Here is a 22,796-nt window from a genome sequence, read left to right as displayed (position 1 = left end):
TTATTTTTATTTCAAACATTGTGTGGTTTATTATTTTTGAGAAGAAAGTCTTTGGTGGTCCACCGTCCTGCATTATAGAGTCTTCTGAACTGTTGCATATGCGCTTGTTTTTACACAAAGGTATACATTTAAAAAAAAATGATTTTGGGGGGGATTGTGAAGCCCTGTGTGTACTGGTGCATCAGCCAACTCCAGGCTGTGTCCTTGAGCCAATATATGGGTTACTGATGTGGCTGTGGTGGGGCCTGGGTCTGGTAATTTCAAATTTTCTCATAGGTAGCACCCGCTATCCAAATTCTTTTTCAAAAATTTCTAAAATTGTGGTGTTTTTTGTGGGGATTGTGAAGCCCTGGTGTGTACTCGTGCATCAAGCAACTCCAGGCTGTGTCATTCAGGCAATATATGGGTTACTGATGCCACTGTTGGGCCTGGGTCTGGTAATTTCATATTTTCTCATAGGTAGCACCCGCTATCCAAAATCTTTTTCAAAAATTTCTAAAATTGTGGTGTTTTTTTGGGGGGGGATTGTGAAGTCCTGGTATGTACTCGTGCATCAAGCAACTCCAGGCTGTGTCATTCAGGCAATATATGGGTTACTGATGCCGCTGTTGGGCCTGGGTCTGGAAATGTCAAATTTTCTCATAGGTAGCACCCGCTATCTTTTAAACTTAGGGATTGTGAAGGCCTAGTGCCTACTCATGCTACTGGCAACTCAGGGCTGTGCCATTCATCCACTATATGGTGTCCTCATGCTGCCAACACCTCCACGCTGTGTCATTCAGCCACTATATGGTCTCTTCATGCTGCCAACACCTCCACGCTGTGTCATTCAGCCACTATATGGTGTCCTCATGCTGCCAACACCTCCACGCTGTGTAATTCAGCCACTATATGGTCTCCTCATGCTGACAACCTGTCCATGCTGTGTCATTCAGCCACTATATGGTGTCCTCATGCTGCCAACACCTCCACGCTGTGTCATTCAGTCACTATATGGTCTCCTGACACTGATGCCACCACCAGGCTCTGTCATTGTGCTGCTGTGCGGCAGTGATTCTAAGAGCGATGCCGGTAATCTGCATGTTATTCTGAATAACAGTATTATTTCACTAACCCAGCACACTCCATATGCGTTTTAGAACACAGCAAAGTGTTCTATACCCCTATAGAGGCTGTATGTAGGCTAGAAATAGCCTTTTTTAATATAGATTCGCCGCAAAAAAATTAGAAACAAAACAAACTTTTTCGAAAAATTTGGCGAATCGGCCGAATCGAATTTTTGAAAAGTTCGCTCATCTCTAATTCTAACATTGAAAATTTTTTGAGAATGTTTAGAAAAAATAACATCAATAACAAAAGACTTATAAACATGTCTCTGGCCTAAAGATATAAACATTTATTGAGAATATGTAGAATTTTATTCAGTGAATCTTTCAGTTTAGGGAAATCTAGCTGACCATGCATTTCCACATGGATTCTGACTGTAGAATATTATAAGTGATGCAACCTGCCAGGCCTTTTTTCACGTATTCAAGTATTTCAAGTATTTCAGAAGGAGAAAAAAAAGCCTTTCCATAGTCAAGAACAAAAATAGAGAATCTTAGTGCTGCTCAAATGCGGTTCACATTACTGAAATTTTCCAGTGTATTTATATGTAATAATTACATTAGACTTATCTCTTCTCTCCATATGTTCTGTGTCCTTAATTTTGCAGCAGAAGTTAATTAAATTAACTGGTAAAATGCAGTATCATTTTGTGATACTTTTCTTCCCTGAATACATATCAAATCAGCTGTGATAGCCGGACATCAATATAGGCGAATCCTTTCGATACATCTATATTGTCCACAAAAGGTAGCTATGTCTTTCAATGATTTTCTTATCTGTACTATTTGAAGAAGCAGAAATGATAACTAAACTGTATGGTATTGCTTTCTAGATTCAGTGAAAATTGCTATGTGTGGTTACAATACAAGACAGAAAAATGACCTATTTTCACTGAGTTTATTTTTAACTCACACATACACAGGCAGAGGCATGCCCAAAATATGTCAGGAACAGATCTCTGGTTGGATTTTGGTGGGAGTAAATCCACTCACCAGCAAACTACAAAAATAGATGTTAGCAATTTTTAAATGTATGCGGGGGTAGGGTGTAGACAGCTCACAAATGTACTCTAGTGTGCGTCATTATCTTCGTGTGGAGCTTTTATTAAAAAATAAATTTTTATGATAATATGTATGAATTGAACTAGTAACAACATTATAAACCATTGTTTCTGGAGACGCATTGTGCACAACCAGGGTTTTATTTACCATTAGGCACTCAGGGGTCTGTGCCTAGGGCCGCAGTGTTGAGGAAGGCGGGGGGGGTTTGGGGGGCAGCAATTCAGTGAGTAAAAAATCGCCAAAAATGTTGATAAAGCTGCTGTAGCCATGTTGTGGCCTGAGACCCGCTATGTTAGTTAATTATGAGTCAGTCAATCAAATCTGACCTTTTTTGCCACCCAGGAAGTGGAACACAATGCCATGCACTTCCCCAGCTTATAACTAGCAAACGCAGCAGGTTTTAGGAGTGAGACCTGTTGCTATCAAAACATTTGAAATCTCTGGGCAACATTTTATTTTTTAAATATAAGCAACCCTTTCATTGATGTAGCAGGGGGCTTTTGGCCACCCTCACATACTAGGACGAGATGCAACTGCTACTACTATCTGAATTTCCAGTGAGAGCACGCAGAACAACAAATGATGATGTAGGCAATCTGACAAATCTTAACCCAGTGTATGCAACGTGCATTCAGAAAAGAATCGCATCATTTCAAAAAGTTCATTTAAAAGTTGGGGTTTATAAATCCATGTGCATAACAGGCAATGAATAAACAATGAATAAAAGTGTGAATAAACAACATCTTTAACTTGAAATATGCATTCTATGTTATCTCTCTCATATTTAATATAAAATTTAATTACATTTTCCAGCACAACATGTAGCAAAACTGGTGACAGCTCTAATTTGCCACCGGGGAGGGGAAAGTATACACATCTTTTTCAGCGCATTTTAATATCTCAGCCATCAGAGTGAGATGGGGGGGCCTTCTTCCAATCTACCTGTAATGGGAGTGTCTTCAGCCCCGTATGTCACCAGTGATTAATAGTTCTAGCATCCAGTCAGAAAACCAACAGAGCGCTTAATTTTTAGGGAGACCGGGTATGTGCACTCTCCCCTTACCAGTAAAGGAAAAAAAAAATTAAGGAAATCATTACAAAGTACAATTGGTGCCGCAAAAAAACAAGCATTCATGTGTGTAGATGAAAAAAAGTAAAATATTTTTGACTATTAAAGGGTGACGAGGAAAAATGAAAGTGCAAAAATTGGCAAGGTTCTTCAGGTGTTAAGCATGAAGTGCCATTATTCAACAACCTACAGTAACTTCTTTAAAGGGGACCCCATAATCCATGCCTAACACCTTACAGGTGTATGCTCGGCCATTTTTTTTATGCTTTAAAATGATCACCTTGCATACTTAACCTCTCAAGGACCATGGACGTGTATAAATGTCCGAACTATAAAAATATATTGTTAATTAAATTGCACGGTCAATGGCATACGAGCAGAAAAATTCCAAAGTCTAAAATAGTGTTTTTTTGGTCACTTTTTATACCATAAAAAAGGAATAAAAGCGATCAAAAAGTCTTATCAAAACAAAAATGATACCGATTAAAACTTCAGATCACGGTGCAAAAAATTAGCCCTCCTACCGCCCTGTATGCAGAAAAATAAAAAAGATAAAGGGGTTAGAAGAGGACAATTTTAAATGTATTAATTTTCCTGCATGTAGTTATGATTTTTTTCCAAAAGTACGACAAAATCAAACCGATATAAGTTGGGTATCATTTTAATCTTATGGACCTATAGAATAAAGATAAATTGTAATTTTTACCAAAAAATTTACTTCGTAGAAACAAAAGCCCCAAAAATTCACAAAATTTTGTTTTTTCTTAAATTTTTTCGCACAATGATTTTTCCCGTTTCGCCGTAGATTTTTGGGTAAAATGACTGATGCCATTACAAAGTAGAATTGGTGGCGCAAAAAATAAGCGCTCATATGGATTTTTAGGTGCAAAATTGAAAGGGTTATGATTTTTAAAAGGTAAGGAGGAAAAAAAAACAAAAGTGCAAAAACAGAAAAATGCTTGGTCCTTAAGGGGTTAAAGAAGACAGTCTAACAATGCTCCAAATACACTGCTCAAAAAGATAAAGGGAACACTTAAACAACACAATGTAACTCCAAATCAATCACACTTCTGTGAAATCACACTGTCCACTCAGGAAGCAACACTGATTGATAATCAATTTCACATGCTGTTGTACAAATGGAACAGACAATAGGTGGAAATTATAGGCAATTAACAAGACACCCCCAATAAAGGAGTGGTTCTGCAGGTGGTGACCACAGACCACTTCTCAGTTTGTATGCTTCCGGGCTGATGTTCTGGTCACTTTTGAATGCTGGTGGTGCTTTCACTCTAGTGGTAGCATGAGACGGAGTCTACAACCCACACAAGTAGCTCAGATAGTGCCGCTCATCCAGGATGGCACATCAATGTGAGCTGTGGCAGGAAGGTTTGCTGTGTCTGTCAGCATAGTGTCCAGAGCATGGAGGCGCTACCAGGAGACAGGCCAGTACATCAGTAGACGTGGAGAAGGCCATAGAAGGCCAACAACCCAGCAGCAGGACCGCTACCTCTGTCTTTGTGCAAGGAGAAGCACTGCCAAAGCCCTGCAAAATGACCTCCAGCAGGCCATAAATGTGCATGTGTCCGCTCAAACGGTCGGAAACAGACTCCATGAGGGTGGTTTGAGGGTCCGACATCTACAGGTGGGGGTTGTGCTTACAGCCCAACACCATGCAGGACATTTGGCATTTGCCAGAGAACACCAAGATTGGCAAATTCACCACTGGGGCCCTGTGCTCTACACAGATGAAAGCAGGTTCACACTGAGCACATGTGACACATGTGACAGAGTCTGGAGACGCCATGGAGAACATTCTGCTGCCTGCTACATCCTCCAGCATGACCAGTTTGGCGGTGGGTCAGTAATGGTGTGGGGCAGCATTTTCTTTGGGGGAGCTGCACAGCCCTCCATGTGCTTGCCAGAGGTAGCTGGACTGCCATTAGGTACCGAGATGAGGTCCTCAGAGCCCTTGTGAGACCATATGCCGGTGCGGTTAGCCCTGGTTTCCTCCTAATGTAAGACAATGCTAGACCTCATGTGATTGCAGTTTCTGCAAGAGGAAAGCATTGATGCTATGGACTGGCCCGCCCGTTCCCCAGACCTGAATCCGATTGAGCACATCTGGAACATCATGTCTCACTCCATCCACCAATGCCATGTTGCACCACAGACTGTCCAGGAGTTTGGGGATGCTTTAGTCCAGGTATGGGAGGAGATTCCTCAGGAGACCATCCGCCACCTCATCAGGAGCATGCCCAGGCATTGTAGGGAGGTCATACAGGCACGTGAAGGCCACACACACTACTGAGCCTCATTTTGACTTATTTTAAGGACATTACATCAAAGTTGGATCAGCCTGTAGTGTGGTTTTCCATTTTGACTTTGAGTGTGACTCCATATCTAGACCTCCATTGGTTGATAAATTTGATTTCCAGTGATAATTTTTGTGTGATTTTGTTGTCAGCACATTTAACTATGTAAAGATGAAAGTATTTCATACAATTAGTTCATTCATTAAAATCTAGGATGTGTTATCTTAGTGTTCCCTCTATTTTTTTGGCAGTGTATATCACTGTTGTCAGGCTGTTTGATAAATATGGTGACTCTTTATACTGTCTAAGTTTAGACATTCTATTACTTGGTTTACTTTAATCCAAAATTGTGTAGCAATATTTTGGAATTGTAAGCAGGTCATACCCCCTTTTTACCCATGCCTTTTTCTGTAAGCCATGCCTCTTGTTAAGGGAGGTGCAAATGTATCTAAATAGTGTCTAAATCACATAATAAATGTGGTGCATGACATATACACCAAATTTTTGGTGCACTTCAGTAAAAACACCTAAAAAATGCCACATTTGATGCTTATCCTTTTTTATGGGAATTATGAAATGCCAAATCCACTTGATGTTTTTTTTTTTGTTTTTTTTTACTGTTCTTGGTCATGTTTTCCTTTCTGATAGCTTTTATAAAATCATAGCATGCTGAGATTTGTTTTTAGAAATAAAAGTTGCCATTTTTCTCTCATAGAAGTCTAAAGAATGCAAAAAACACCATCAAAAATGCCATGTGGGTTTAACATTGGTGTTTTTTCTGGTGCCGCTCCCCCCTCCCCAAATTATTTAATAGATATCCTTGAGTCACCTAGTGAAAAAATCCAAAGACTTGCCATGAGAAAAAATGCATGGGAAAAACCACCAAGACTAAAAACTAACTATTTAAAAAACAAAAGCCACATAAACAGCATCTGCAAAGTGACGGGGCCATTTCTTTTTGGCCTTTTTTCATGTAAAGGGGGGAGGGACACAATTGAACTAGCCAAAAGCTATTTTATTTAAATAGCCAGCTTTAAAGTGCAAACTCGATTTTACATTTAACCCTTATTTAATTTCAATGAAGTGTTTCCTGCATTTGGTATGTTTATATTTCTATCACTTCCTGTTGTGTCTGTGGCAATAACGGTTTAGTGGACTTATCATCCATAATTGTTGTTATGTTCATTTTAATCCCACTGCAATGGTTTTATGGATGATACAAGGAAAGGGAAACTCACTTCTATGTGGAGGTATCATACACATCAATGTTATGAGCAATTTGCAGTGAATTAGAACCTTATAGGAACACGTGTAAAAGAGATTAGCACAAGCCATAATTCTATAGGTTTTGGTGAGTTTTTGTTGCAGTGTAGATTGTGGACCAAATTGCAGGATGTTAGTGCTTAGGGAATTACTGTGTTGGGGGAACCTTGCCCTTGTTAAAGTTCATCTCTTTTCAGTGCAGAGGTCAAATCTTAGTAAAAGGTTCATGCTCTTGAACTGTGACATCCCCCTGAGGCCTGTTATGGAACAGAGTGGGGGATGAATGTCGAAATACCATTCTCCAATGTATAAAATCTTTTTTAGTTTTATTGTATGGCTAGGACTGCTCAGCTACAATTAGTCCTCTATCCTTCCAGTAGGCGCAGTAGAACAGCTGGAAATGTATCACTCTGAGAGAGGTATAGTTGTAGGCGATTAATGATAAACACCCTAACAGCATCGTAAGTGTTTCACTTTGCTAGGCTAATCTATGGTGTTTGCGGATCAATACAGTTATTTCAGAGGAACTCATTTACACCTTGTTAATACAAGATTCAATGAGTGGCAGTATATCATCCAATACATATTACATGCACTCCAACCTATTCCTCTCCAGAATTATTCTTGGAAGCTAACTGCAGATGTATGACATGTTTAAAAAGATAGGTGTAGTATTTAGGAACACACTGACTGACTGACTTTTAGAATTATTTAGAATTCTGGATATCTAATTGAATAGCTGTAAATGGTAAGGAATTTGATCTAATTTATTTTAATTTAATTTTAATTTAATTTTATAAAATTATTAGTCATTTATTATTGTCTATTTAAATAAGAAGATAAGCACACAGGTTAGGATTCTCCAAATGACTGCAAAAAGCAAAAAAAATAACTAAAGGGGTATTTCTGCAATTAGAAATGTATCCCCTATACACAGGTTAGGGAATAAGTGACTGATTAGGAGGTATCCGACCTGAGCCTCTCACCCGATCATTGCCGGGTTTGCGTTCCATGCATTGTCTATGGCTCATCAGTCCATAGGATGGCTGTCTATGAAAGAGCAAATGATGATACATGTCATTCTATCTCATGCATTGTGCTTGCTCTCCTCACTTTTATGCAGTGTAATTCTATGAAGGAGGCAGAGTGACGTATATTATCAAGTGCTCTAACATAGACAGCCATCTTATGGATGAACGAGCCATCTGGCCACCACACAAGGATGGGGAATGAGGAGTGAAGCTGCATGATAATAAAAATGGGGGTTGCAGAACTAAGGTAACCTACTTACTCATTGAACCTAACTTCTGGGGGGACCTACCTACTGGGGGACCTATCTTCCTACTAGAGGGAACCTACCTACATATTAGGGGTACCTACCTGCCTAATGGTGGTGGGAGGACCTACCTATCAGGCAAAATATATATTTTTATAATACCTAGTGATGCCACTAGTGGTGCCTGGATGTCAATTCCCTTTCAGTAGTGTCCACATGTCAGTGAGGGTCTCACAGCGCTGAGTGGAATCATATGGCTGCAAACAGATTTGATTCTGCCTACATACAAATAGTAGGTTAGCAAGAGGTAGAGGACACGTGGAAGAGGGTGAGACTGCAGACTACATCAGACTTTGCGTGTTGTCTGTTATCTTGGAGACATGTAAATCTGTATAGGAGCTGTAGGCATAAAAAGGAAAGACATTTTTCATAAAGATGTCATTAAATCATTTAATAGTAGATTAAATAGAAGAATAAAAAATGGTTATAAAGTATTAATATTAAAAACAACAATGTATATTTAATATAATTTTACATGTTATTGATATGCAGCACTTTATGTAGACAAATACAAACTTATGTAAAAAAAAAAACTGCTTAGCTAAACTGTTTGGAGCCCTTTAATATTTACTGAAATTTACCGTACATTTATGCCACTTAAAGTCAGGGTCTTGGCAGTTAGGCAAGTGTGACATCTACTGCAACAAAATGAGCCTTGTTTAGTTACCTTACACATTTAAGTTTGTTTAATGTGGCAATGATTATCACTGAGAATATAATATCCAATAATACACTGGGAGAAGACATACTTTACTGAGAGTCTAATAGGTTCATAAAATTACCTTCAAATTTAGAGGCTAAACCGTGTTGATCTTTTTTCTGTTTAATTCACAGGCCTCTTACTGGTAAAACAGTGGAAAGAAATTGGTGCTGTGGAGAAGCTAAGTGCTCAGATAATTATTTATGTGTGTTTTAAGTTGCATTTAATAGTTCTGTCTTTGACATCATCCTTGAGCAGTTCGAACTGAATAATACTTATTTTATTCATATAGATCTGGAAATGTGAATCTTGTTTTGCATATGTTTAGAAGGAAAACATATATTTGTCATTTGCAAACTTTATTGCATTTATATGCTTTAACTGGAACTGGAAATTTTTATTTTTTGTAAATTACAGATTTGTAAATAACTTCTAATTACTATTTAAAAAATCTTAATCCTTTCAGTACTTATCAGCTGCTATATTCTCCACAGGAAGTTCTTTTCTTTTTGAATTTCCTTTCTGCCTGACCACAGTGCTCTCTGCTGACACCTCTTTCCATTTTAGGATCTGTCTTTCCATTTTAGGAACTGTGCATCCCGTGCATGGAGCTGCGGTGTGCGGTGCGGTCTCTTTACAAGTTCTGCCGATGCGCAGTGCAGGGGTGAATTCCTGCTTGCGATGGGAGCCTAGACAATGATGTCTGTAGAGCTTGCGGTCTGTGGTATAGTACCGGGTCTGTGCAGTGACAAGTAATTTCCCCTCCTATTCTCTGGTAACCCCTGCTGTACAGGTGTGAGAGGGTTACCTCCTTGTGGTTCTGTGGCGGGAATCCTGGTTTGTAATCACTGGCTGAGTGATATCAGTGTGATATTAACCCTTAGATGTACACGTTTCAGGATAAGAATCCTTTCCTCAGCAGCTTCAAATGAATTTAAAAGTAAAGATTACTTTTGATTACTTTTACTTTTAAATCCATTATTCCTGGACTGGAATATTATTTTTATTTTCTTTATCAAACATTCCTGGGGTATTGGAGTTTACCTTTCCAGTAACCTTGGTTATATATAGGCAAAGTGAGCTGCCCCCAACCTTGGCTTAAATTGTCTACAATGTACCAATAAAGGAAGCAATTTGGTAATATTTACATTGTAAGAAATGGATTTGGAGTAATAACTCTTACAGATTTAATAATAGGTGGGTCACTCAAATAGTATGGATGGTGATGCGTACACTGGGTGGCTTGACATATGCAAATCAATTTCTTCCGTTATTTAAGAAAAGAAAAGTTTCTACAACAACAAATCTATTCTTCAAATGTATCATGACTTAGATTTGCAGGGTTTTGAACAGGTACAACCATCACAGGAGGAGACGACAGACATAATCTGCTATGCACTGAGGCACACTAGTGTGAATGAGTATGAAGTGTCTAAAGGGTTAAAGGAGTTATGTGGTGTAGGACACCTTATACCCTATCCAAAGGATAGGGGGAAAGTGTCTGATCGCAGGGAGTCTGACTGCACTAAGCAGGTGACAACACCCCCCTCCAAAATGCTGTATCTCTGCCTCTCCATACAAGTACTTGGAGGCCAGAAGGATATGCAGCTAAACAACAGACCAAACTATAATGGAAGCATCATGCAGACAAACAACATACCAAATTTTCTGAAAGCATCATGCAGATAAACAACAGACCAGACTATATTGGCAGCATCATGCAGATAAACCAAAGGTGAAGGTAAAATCAAAGGACATCAAGCCAGTGATCGCACGGACGCCAGTGTGTTCTGCCGGGTGACAATTGTTATGCGCAAAATTGCGCTTCCACAGACCATCCCTTTCTTGCTCAGGTGCGCCACCTTTATACACCTATTCCCAGTGACGTCCGGAGCAGGGCTGGGATAACAGGCAGCGGTTTAAAATATACAAAAAATCACATACATTTAAAACCAAATACAATTAAAGGAACATAGCCATATCAATACGGTCATTAAGACCCGCTGCCTCCTGTGCATTAGTCCTCAGGATCCAGCGGGCCTCAATTTCCCGGAGTACTTTCTCTGAATGTGACCCATTTTGGCAGGTTACTCTTTTGGCAGGTATCTCATGCAGGTATCTCATGCAGATAAACAACAGAACAAACTATACTGGAAGAGTAATGCAGATAAATAGAGATGAGCAAATTTTAGAAAAATTTGATTTGGCCGATTCACCGAATCTTCTGAAAAAATTAGGTTTGGACCGAATTTATTTGCGACGAATTGCAATAAAAAACAGCTATTTCTGGGCTAGAGAGAACCTCAATAGGGGTGTAGAACACTTTGCCTTGTCGTAACACTCATAGGGAGTGTGCTGTGTTAGTGAAATAACAATTCTTATTCAGTATGACATGCGGATTAGAGGCACCGCTATTAGAATCACTGTCGCATAGTGGCACAATGACAGAGCCTAAAGGTGGCATCAGTATGAGGAGACCATAGAGTGGCTGAATGACACAGCGTGGAGGTGGCAGCAGTATGAGGAGACCATATAGTGCCTGAATAACCCAGCCTGGAGGTGGCAACAGCCTGACGAGACCATAGGGCCTCACAATTAAAAAGATTAAAGATTTAAATTGAAGATTTCAAATAGTTGAACCTGAAAAGTTTTTTTTTTATGTGCCAGCAGCATGAGGTGACCACATGGCGGCACAATGACACAGCCTGGAGGTGGCAGCAGCATGAGAAGACAATAATCTGGCAGAATAACACAGCCTGGAGTTGGCAGCAGCAAGAGGAGACCATATAGTGGCTGAATGACACAGCATGGAGTTGGCGGCAGCAAGAGGAGACCATATAGTGGCTAAATGACACAGCCTGGAGTTGGCGGCAGCATGAGGAGACCATATAGTGGCTGAATGACACAGCCTGGAGGTGGTATCAGCATGAGGAGAACATATGATGGCAGTATGAGACAGCCTGGAGCTGGCATCAACATGAGGAGAACATATGGTGGCAGTATGAGACAGCCTGTAGGTGGCATCAGCATAAGGAGAACATATGGTGGCAGACTGAGACAGCCTGGAGCTGGCATCAGCATGAGAACATATGGTGGCAGTATGAGACAGCCTGGAGGTGGCATCAGTATGAGAACATATGGTGGCAGAATGAGACAGCCTGGAGCTCGCATCATCATGAGGAGAACATATAGTGGCAGTATGAGACAGCCTGGAGCTGGTATCAGCATCAGGAGAACATATGGTGGCAGTATGAGACCGCCTGGAGCTGGCATCAGCATGAGGAGAACATATGGTGGCTGAATGAGACAGCAGCATCAGGAGTACTAAAAGTGACCCGGTGACAGAGTGGGGTGGTGAGTGGCAATACCATGCTGCATGTGATTCATAGTCATCCCGCCTACCCATGTTCCCGCCTTCCCAGAGTTCCTTGCCCCATGTCCTGACATGTGAAGCTGCCATCTTAGATGCCCTGGAGCTTGAACCGCACTAAATGGAGTTTAATGAAGTAATTCATGCGATCGAATCGTGGCAATATTTGGATTTGTTGCTAAGCAAATTTTTCCTGAAATTTGTAACAATTTCGGATTCGTCAGATTCGATTCGCTCTTCCCTACAGATAAACAACAGAACAAACTATACTGGAAGCACAAGGCAGATAAAAAAAACATAAACTATACTGGCAGCATAATGCAGATAAACAACAGAACAAACTATACGGGAAGCACAATGCAGATAAACAACAGAACAAACTATACTGGAAGCACTGTTGCTGTGCAGCACTGGTCTCCTGGGTTTGAATCTGACCAAGATCAACATCTGTACAATATTTGCATGGTTTCCATGTGTTAGTATGAGTTTGCTCCTAAACAAAGTTGAAAATCATATTGTGTGCTCCAATGGCGACAATAATTGATAACAATCTCTGTTCGGCAGTAGGAAATAAGTTGGTGCTATATGATAAATATTCCAAATAAAGGTTTATACTACCTTACAAATAAGCATACAGGCTTCAGAGAAGTAAAATGACCTGCCACTACACGGATACTTCAGAAATGCTACACAGTCATACTAAGCAACCCCTAAGACACCAATAACCTGAGCCTCAAAGCTATACTTTACCTAACACCACTCTGTCTGTGCCATCAAATGAAGTCTCTTTGTCTGTTCTTCCAATGCTCTCTGCCAGAAAGAAGAATGCCATCACATGTAAACTAAAACACAACCTGTGGGATGTTGGTGGATTTTAGTTCCAGAGGAATGGTAAAACATCGGGCAGGGGAGAGTGCAAACTAAGTCTCACCCATACCTCTGTTGCTGCCTATTAGACAGTCTGCCTGAAGTGATGGACTCTCAACTGGGTGAGGTTCCCTGGAATGGTAAAGTGCAGGGTGTAACACCAGGTTAATTAATCACAATAAATCACAAAACAAAGTCAACACATCAGAGAACAAAGTCAAAATTATAATAAGGCAAAAAAGCAAGAACATATTAAACAAGATAAACAAACACAGACGTAGGTCAGGAATTCAAGGATCAAAACCTGGAGAAGGAAGGCAGTACAGAATCATCAGGCAAAGAATAGTCAGATAACAGAAGCAGAGATCCAAGAAACAACTAAATAAATTGAGGAATGCTAATGAGAGGATGTGGGCATAGAAAATGCCTACAGCCATGTTAAAATAACCGGCCAGTGGGGTGTATGCAACAGCTCCAGACCTAATTGGCCCAGAACACCTGCAGGGAATAGGACACTGGAAGCTGTCACTCACCAGCATCCAGCCTCCGGTATGCAGGAAGGAAGATGTGGATCGGATCATTACAAATATAGAAGCTTAACCTCTGTCAACTAAGCCAGTGGGAGAAAGTAATTCGACAAATATGTATTATTAAAGGCTTATGTATGTAAAATTCCAAAATATCAAATGTTTACATGAAAGAAAAGTATACAGACAATAAGAATTTGAGTGTATAAGTTGATAGAAAATCCATTGCTAAAACATCTATCTCTGTCCTAAATATTGAAAAACTACCTTGTAAACTTATTAATCAATTTGTATCTTAGGAGTGTGCATTACAATTAATGTGCAATTTGTACATCATCAATCATAAGATTGTCAGAGGGAAATGGTAATCATTTTAACTTTCACAGGATGGGAGGTTGATTAGACCTTGCCAAGATCTGAACTTGCGACCTTCATGTCATAAGGTTAAGACAAGTCTTTAGAATATGGATCGGCCCTTTTCGAAAACTACAAGATTGTCAAACGTTATGTTAGTATGAATAGCTGAGACCATTTCTGTACTTGGGCAGATGGGAAATACATGTTACACTGTTAATATTAGATTTTACTAGTTATTAATATCATTTGTAAAACAGTTTCATTTTACCCTTTTTAGGGAACTATTATTGTTACATTATTATAGTTAAATTATATCACATAGACTTTGTAGGGTGTATTAATAATAAAGCACCATGCAGAGTTAAATACTGCAGATGACTTGTAAATAAAATGTATAGATTTGTCTCATGACATTTATAAATACTGATCTTACTAAAAGGGAAAGATGCTACAGTACTCTGAAATGACTGATCTACAGATACGCTTTATGTACTTAAAGCCTTTGTGGATTTCATATTCAGCTACTTACAGTGTTTACCTTGGCACAAGGTCAGCTTAGTGCGGTACACATACATATACATAATAAATATGGAGACAAACATTTAGAACAAAAAAGAAACATTGTGGCCAATTTACAATGACCCAAGTTGATAGGATCTGCACCCATATTCAAAAACATTTGATGGAAAAGTACTAAGTTTAACTGAAAAATTATTACAAATTTAAAGGGAATGTGTCACAAAAAATACAGTCCAATCTGCAGGTAGCATGTTTTATAGCAAGTGATGCTGAATGACTTTATATAATTTTGTGGGGAAAAAGTTACAGGATAAGTTGTAATTTATTTATGGAAATCTGTGCTCATTCTGGGCAAAGTAGTCATGTGGGTTGTCCTAATCAGTGATTGACAGCTCTCATTATATGCACACATGTACACAGATAACCGTAAATCACTGATTAGAGCAGCCTAACTGACTACAAAGCTGTAGGTCACTAAAGAGATATGTGTAAGTAGAGGGACCCTTGTTCGGCTTCATTTTTCTCTGACAGCACAATACTCCTTCTTGGAGCTAGCAACAGCACTGTGCATTCACAAAGTGGATTGGAAAGGATCTTTTGGACAAATCTTCGAACCTTTATACAGTACTATTATCACTATACATGTGATCTAGATCTGTCTCAGGCAATAGAACTTATAACTAGAACTGGAACAGAACCTATGACTTGAAGCAGGCTTCACTTCAACTGGATGCAGGACACTGAAAAGGTTTTAACTACTCCTAGAAGAAACACTACTAGAGGCTAGGGGTTCTCACACTCTCTCTTTTTTGCCTTGACTTTTACGGAACCTAAGACAAACACTATAAACTAGGTACAGACACTTTTCACTAACTGACTAACTGGTCTTTCCAGCAGGAGCAAAGCTGGAAGACATGTGACTTTGGTAAAAGACAGACTAGAACTCATTTGTATCCAGCCCTGCTGGAGAGGGGGTTGGACTATAGACTTATCCCACAGCTATTCTGTAAACTTCTTTATAAAAAGCTCACATGAGGAACGTCTTGTAACCAATGCATCACCTATTCTTACAAAGCATTATGGAAATGTTCAACCTGTAAACGCCTGGAATATCACAGTGTCTGCTAATAGAGCGAATCTGACAGCCGTATCACCTGCACTGACCTGAATATACAGAGTAATAGTGAGGGTATTGCTGATTCAAACAAAGTTTACCTTATAAAAATCTGTGCTGCTGTCTGTTGTAATCCTTAGAAACCAATATATGCAAATCAGCCTTTCTGATCAACGGAGGCAGTCTCTATACTGTACTAGCAATGTCTCTCCTGCCCCTTCAAAGAGGTTCTGAGGATAAATGGATAAATATTATTGAAGAGGGCAGAGTTAGCATCTGAGGGGGATAGAGTTAGCAGCCGGAATGGGTGGGAGGAGCATTACTAGTACAGGACAACAATGTCATTGCTCATAAAGGACAATAAGCATATTCAGGTTAGTGCTGTGATGCTGCTGTCATGCAACCTTTGAGGCAATATACAAAAACAGTTAAACACAGATACACAGTCATACACAAATACACAGATTTATGCAGGCAGATAAGGGTTTCTTCCAGTCACATGACAACTACTAATAAATATCCGCTGGAGCACAGGTACCAGTACGCTGCACTTACATGCTAAATTGTATGTTAAAATCCACATGGTAAAACTTGAAAATGAATGAATGAAAATGAATTAAAAATATAATAAAAAAAAAAATTGTCAGATACTGCCAGAGGTAGAGGTCACTTAGAACATTTGTTGACTTATTTTATTTTATGCACAGATTTTCATCTGTAATTGGTGGGAAAAACGTAGCAGCAATTGCCCATTGTTTGCGGCCATTTCTTTGCCAATTACGAACACAAATCAGTGTGTAAAATAAAATAATTTTTCTGCTTTGTGAACTTAAAGGGGTTATCCAGGAAAAAACTTTTTTTTTATATATCAACTGGCTGCAGAAAGTTAAACAGATTTGTAAATTATAAAAATATATTAACCACACCTCAAGGATCTCACGATACCAGATGGTACACAGTAATAATTGGAGACATTATGTTTGAAAAAATCATAGAGTTTATTAAACAATTAGACCATTAATTTTAAATAAGACATAAAAAAGCAAATCTGATTAAAAGAATTTTGCACTGATCTTATAAACATTTAACCATTGGGCCCTAATGGTAAATGAATTACTGCCTATAATTGTAAAAACGCTCATAGGATAGTGATGGTATCTGTTGGTTCAGAATTCCGATAGTCCAGCAATTGACATATATATAATGCACAATAGAGCTTAACAGTCTCTTCAATATTGGTTTAAACAATCCTCTAGAATAATTATGGTAAGCTGCCTTATGTGTAATAGTTGGAATCATATATCTCACATATATCTCACCGGTTTCCGGCCACTGGTCTCGTACTGTGACGGCCCATGAATGAAGTCCTGCGGATGTTCGTACGAGCGCAGTGATCCTCCAGATAACGGTGATTGCAGACTCTGTGTGTGCTGTACGGGGTCAAACTCCGGCATAGGCCGAATAGATGAAACCCACAACTCAGCGAGTAAAGTACTTTCAGTTTAATGTTCTTTAGACACAAACAGAGGATTTCTCCTGGATCAAACAAGCTGCATGCCCGATGGTAAAATGGAGAGCCAGGTGAGGTAGACGGATCTGTTTAGTGAAAACCAGCTTGCATATAGGTTATCAGCGATTGGCAGTGCGTTTTCTTTGGTGCTTAATTCAGATTATAAAAAACTCTAAACGCGTTTCAGGGTGCTTAATCCGACCCCTTCTTCAGTAGATGATTTATATGATCATATACTGAAGAAGGGGTCGGATAAAGCACCCTAAAACGGGTTTAGAGTTTTTTATAATCTGAATTAAGCACCAAAGAAAACGCGCTGCCAATCGCTGATAACCTATATGCAAGCTGGTTTTCACTAAACAGATCCACCTCCCTCACCTGGCTCTCCATTTTACCATCGGGCATGCAGCTTGTTTGATCCAGGAGAAATCCTCTGTTTGTGTCTAAAGAACATTGAACTGAAAGTACTTAACTCGCTGAGTTGCGGGCTTCATCTGCCGGAGTTTGGCCCCGCACAGCACATACAGAGTCTGCAATCACCGTTATCTGGAGGATCACTGCGCTCGTATGAACAGCCGCAGGACTTCATTCATGGTCCGTCGCAGTACGAGACCAGCGGCCGGAGACCGGTGAGATATATGTGAGATATACGATTCCAACTATTACACATAAGGCGGCTTATCATAATTATTCTAGAGGACTGTTTAAACCAATATTGCAGAGACTGTTTAGATCTATTGTGCATTATATATATGTCAATTGCCGGACTATCAGAATTCTGAACCAACAGATACCATCACTATCCTATGAGCGTTTTTAAAATTATAGGCAGTAATTCATTTACCATTAGGGCCCAATGGTTAAATGTTTATAAGATCAGTGCTAAATTCTTTTAATTACATTTGTTTTTTTACGTCTTATTTAAAATTAATGGTCTAATTGTTTAATAAACTCTATGATTTTTTTCAAACATATTGTCTCCAATTATTATTGTGTACCATCTGGTATGGTGAGATCCTTGAGGTGTAGTTGATATATTTTTATAGTTCCTTTTAACTTTGGGTCGGTAGGGATCCTTCTTTTAACCACTTATACCTCGGATCCTCGGTTGTGAGCTGCACACTTATTTTCTAGATTTGTAAATTACTTCTATTAAAAAATCTTAATCCTTTCAGTACTTCTGAGCGGCTGAAGTTGAGTTGTTCTTTTCTGTCTCTGATGACAATGCCGTTCCCGTGCAGTTCCCGAGACAAGCAGAGATGTCAGCAGAGAGCACTGTTGCCAGACAGAAAAGAACAACTCAACTTCAGCAGCTGATAATTATTAGAAGGATTAAGATTTTTTAATAGAAATAATTTACAAATCTAGAAAATAAGTGTGCAGCTCACAACCGAGGATCTAGTTGATATAAATAAAAAAGTTTTTTTTCCCTGGAATACCCCTTTAAGTATTTATTGATACATGCAAAATTATTGCATTTATACTGTATGTAATATCTTGAGGACTCACCTGAATGACATATATGGTATACAGTTATTTATGATGACCACACAGTCCTCTGTCGTACATGTAAAATACGGAAGTAGGGATGTAAGCAGTGAATGTTTTAAGACTCTCAATATACTGACAGTTCTGGTAGGTGAGATAGGCAGAGGGATGCATACCAGCGTAGGAAGAAGTCATGCAGTTACTTATATTTGTTGATCCAGCAGTAAATTGCATAGTGTCTTAAAGTCATCACTAGTAAGAACAGCATCAAGTGTTAATGACGATGTGTTATATAGCCAGTCATTGGATACTTACAATTCAGCAGAATGTATAAATTGGCGCAGAGCTGCAGGTGATTTAAATTCATTTACGTCCATCTCACTTCCCATTCAATAACACCAGTTGTGTATAACATACATTGCTGGTCTCAGTGTTTAGGAGATCTTCAGCTCTGTATTTAACAGGAAGGAAATGATTATTTTCATTTTGCCAAGATAAACAGAAGTAAATGCATTCTGTGGTGAGCTGAGTTATTTGAAAATACTTTGAGGAATCTGTACTGGCCAGCTTGTCCTCAACACTGCAAGGTATTAGTGGTCAGAAAGAGGATTGTGGTCTTTGAGGACATGGGGACTAACATGTCTGTAGAGGAGTCTGGCAGATAGTATACACCTTGACTATGCTGAGCAGAATTTATGGGATCTGTTTATGGGGCATCTGCCAGCAAAAACAAGCTTGTTTCATAATGGTGGAGAGATCAGAATATACTGTAGTTGCAAAATAGTTCTTCATACAAAAATGTATATGTTTAAAGGGACTAATTTAGATTAAAACCTCAACTTTTGAAAACAAATAAACTTATTCCAATGAACGGCCAACTATGTAATACAAAGCTTCTATGTAAGCTCTCACAGGGTTTCAGGATTGTAACGTCTAGTCATATAGTGTAATAATCCCTCACTCTATTGTTATACAGTGGCATACCTATGCTTTGGCGAACCCTGCCTCCTCCAGGAGTGAATGTTCGGAAAGGGGGCAGGGGGGGGGGGAGGGGGGGATGGTTTGGCTGCACATGCGAAAAGTGTAAGCAGGACACAGGGACCCGTCCAGCATAGGCAGGGAATTGGAAATCAAGGACACTTGGGCCAGATCCCAGGCGGGCAAGCGCTGCTTTCACAAGTACGCACACACGTGCAAACAGTTGAAAGCTTTCTCATAGAATGAGTTGCAGAACCTGCAGCCAACACTGAGAGGGGACAGTGACCTCTGCTCTCATGTCACTCATCAGCATCTGTACTGTTGAGGATTGTAGATGTGGACAGAATGTACTGTGGTGGAGATTGCTGCATAAAAAATTAGGTAAACATTATTTTTTTCATCCTGGTATCTTGGGGGAAGGGAGGCGGGCTGGCTGTCTACCTACATAGCTAACCTACCAACCTACATAGATGTGGCACAATAGAGATAGGACGGAAAACGCACTCACCACTTGCTTGATCACAGGGGGTGTGCAGGGGGCGGCAACTAGTTTCGCGCACGTGGGCGCTTCCTCTGGCTCGCACTCGAGCCAGAGGAATCGCCCACGTGCGCAAAACTAGTTGCAGCCCCCTGCACACCCCCTGCCTGTGTCCATCTCCAGCTCCCTGTGCACGTTTGTACCTGAAGCCAGTGTCAGAAGATTTTATGATATACATGCTGCAATAAAGACTTTTTCATCCGATCAAACAAGTCGTGAGTGCGTTTTCCGTCCTCTTTCTATTGTGCCACATTTGATTACTGCTATCTTTGGGAATTCTGCACCTCCTTTTGGAGAATCGTCACATGCACGCTCCATTGGTAAACCATCAGCCGTACTGACACTGCTCATTGCGGTCTCCTTTTATTAGCGGTGCCAGACATACATTTTCTACTATATTTGGACAACCTACAGAGATACCTGCCTACATAACTATCTTCCAAGCTACCTGGGTACCTACCTAACTAACTACCTAGCTACTTACATACCTAGCTGCATAACTACCAACATATCTGGATACCTACCTGCCTACCTATTTACCTATCTAATTATTTTCCTACCTACTCACGTACAAGGCTACCTACCTACCTTGCTACTGCCTACCTATGTACTTATCTATATACATAGCTACTTACTTAGATACCTGGCTACCTACCTACATAGCTACCTATCTACCTACTTACCTAACTAGCTAGCTATCTACATACCCTCATACCTACAAAGTTAGCTAAATATCTACCAACATATTTCCCTATTTGGGCGGTTTGGTGGGAGAATCAATCTACCTATCTAAGGATGTATTTACCGTCCTGCCTATATACCTGTTTATGGATGGGGGGGGCTACCTAATAAGGTAACTAAAGGCTGTGGGACATACCTACCTTCCTACTGTGGGGGTATATACCTACTATTCTACCCACTTTTACTATGCAGGATACCAAGGGGGGCATTATTACAGTTTGGGAACTATAGTGGGGAGATAATCTAGAGGAGGGAAGAACACTGGAAAAATGGAAGTCTAAGGTGTTAATACACGGCAGTGTAACGGGCGTCAAGGGAGCTGGTGGGAATAGCAGGAGATAAATTACTGCAAGAGATGTCTTCTTCTTCCTCTATTCCCATAAAAAAAACAATGGGTCCCGCTGGGACCCGTTGTAAATGGGAGCTGCTGGGAAACGTTGTTGCCCATTGCTTCCCGTCACGAGAATGGCTGTTAAAGTCACACACACACACAAAAAAAACGGGGAGCAACGGCAGTGTGAAAGGGGCCTAAGATGTCTGTCCTGCAGATGCTGAAGAAAGGGGTTTTAGATGAACGAAGTCATCATGGGGATCTAAGCCGGATGGAGAAGAAAAGGAAAGAGGACGCAGCTAATTAGTAAAAACGTTAATTGTGATTCCCGTAATTTAACTGTATTGTAAGAGGGGGAGGGAATTGATGAATGCGTACAAGGGGAAAGGGAGGAGGGGGTTGGGCACTGATACATCAACTCACCAGGGGTGCAAGAGGCAGTAGGTATGCCTCTGCTGGTATATAAGCTACATATCTTGTTACCATGTATAGAAAATAAAGTGCCAAGGCCATACCTTAATTTTTATACAGTTACAGTTGTTTTTTTTGCCAGATCTGAAAATGGATCCAAAGGAGATGTACAGGGAAGTCTTTGTGCGTCCAACTCTGGTTTTTCATAGGCGTATAGTTATATAGAGGGACATTTATCAATGTTTGCTTATGTATTTATTTTTTAGTAATTTTTTCCTTACTTTTTTTTTGCTTATGTGTGACTTATTTACCAACTGCTTTCAGCCTGTTGATAATTTTCTTTCACGTAAGCAATTTTTCCTTTTTTACTTTGGTAGTAGCTTTTTCTGCTCCATGTTTGAGCTGGAGTAAATTTAGTAAATTTTTAACGCTGTTGCGACTTTTTTTTGCGCAGTTGTGACTGTCGCAGTTGATAAATACCCGACTAAAGCAAATCCATTTTGAAAAATTTACTACGTAAGCAAGTTTGAATGTTCTTGCTTTTCTTGTTCTTCATGCAAATTGTCGCACGAAAACACACGTAGTCGCAGTTGCGACAATTTTGCGACAATTATAGTAAAGAAAACCTGACTAAAACCGTTGATAAATGTCCATCATAGTTCTTACATTGGTACAAAAAAAATGGCACTGATATAGGAGGCACCAACAACACATACAGATACATGTTTATTAAATAAACATGATTACATAAAAACATAAATAAAAAAGCATGAGAAAAATAACACAGTCCCTATGCTTGGGGAGAGGGAAATAAACGATGACAAAACAATGTAAAGCAGAAGCGTAAACCAGTGAGGCATAGAACATCGGCTGCACATAAATTAAATCAGAAGAAACATACTGTATATAAGAAGAAAAGTGCAGTAAAAATAGACAAATACATGGCCATTGGAAATAGGAAAAACTAAAAAGGATCTAACCAAAGATAATACCAGCCATGTATAGTGCCGAAACTCCTACCACATACTGTACATGCCCCAATATACGTTTCACTTCCTGACCAAGTGAGTAGGAAGCAAAATGTACATTGGGGAACGTATGTGGTGGGAGCTGATGTTCTATGCCTTAATGGTTCTTCTTTACATTATTTTGCTATTATTTATTTCCCCCTTCTCCTGCATTTTCTTCTCTGAG

At 39.7% G+C, this 22,796-nt stretch overlaps 1 long non-coding RNA gene across 1 annotated transcript in view; it reads right to left on the bottom strand.

Annotated features, from left to right (window-relative positions):
* LOC130357782 (uncharacterized) overlaps positions 1-18,990 on the bottom strand; it is a 33,709-nt gene extending 14,719 nt beyond the window's left edge. Inside the window, exon 1 of the long non-coding RNA XR_008889261.1 lies at positions 18,919-18,990. This is a non-coding gene — a long non-coding RNA (uncharacterized LOC130357782). The remainder of the gene's footprint in view (positions 1-18,918) is intronic.
* Positions 18,991-22,796: the final 3,806 nt, after the last annotated feature.

Source organism: Hyla sarda, chromosome 2, assembly GCF_029499605.1.
Source record: "Hyla sarda isolate aHylSar1 chromosome 2, aHylSar1.hap1, whole genome shotgun sequence".
Lineage (NCBI taxonomy): Eukaryota > Metazoa > Chordata > Amphibia > Anura > Hylidae > Hyla > Hyla sarda.
The sequence above is the reverse complement of the archived record's forward strand: the minus strand, read 5'-3'. Positions and strand labels throughout refer to the sequence as shown.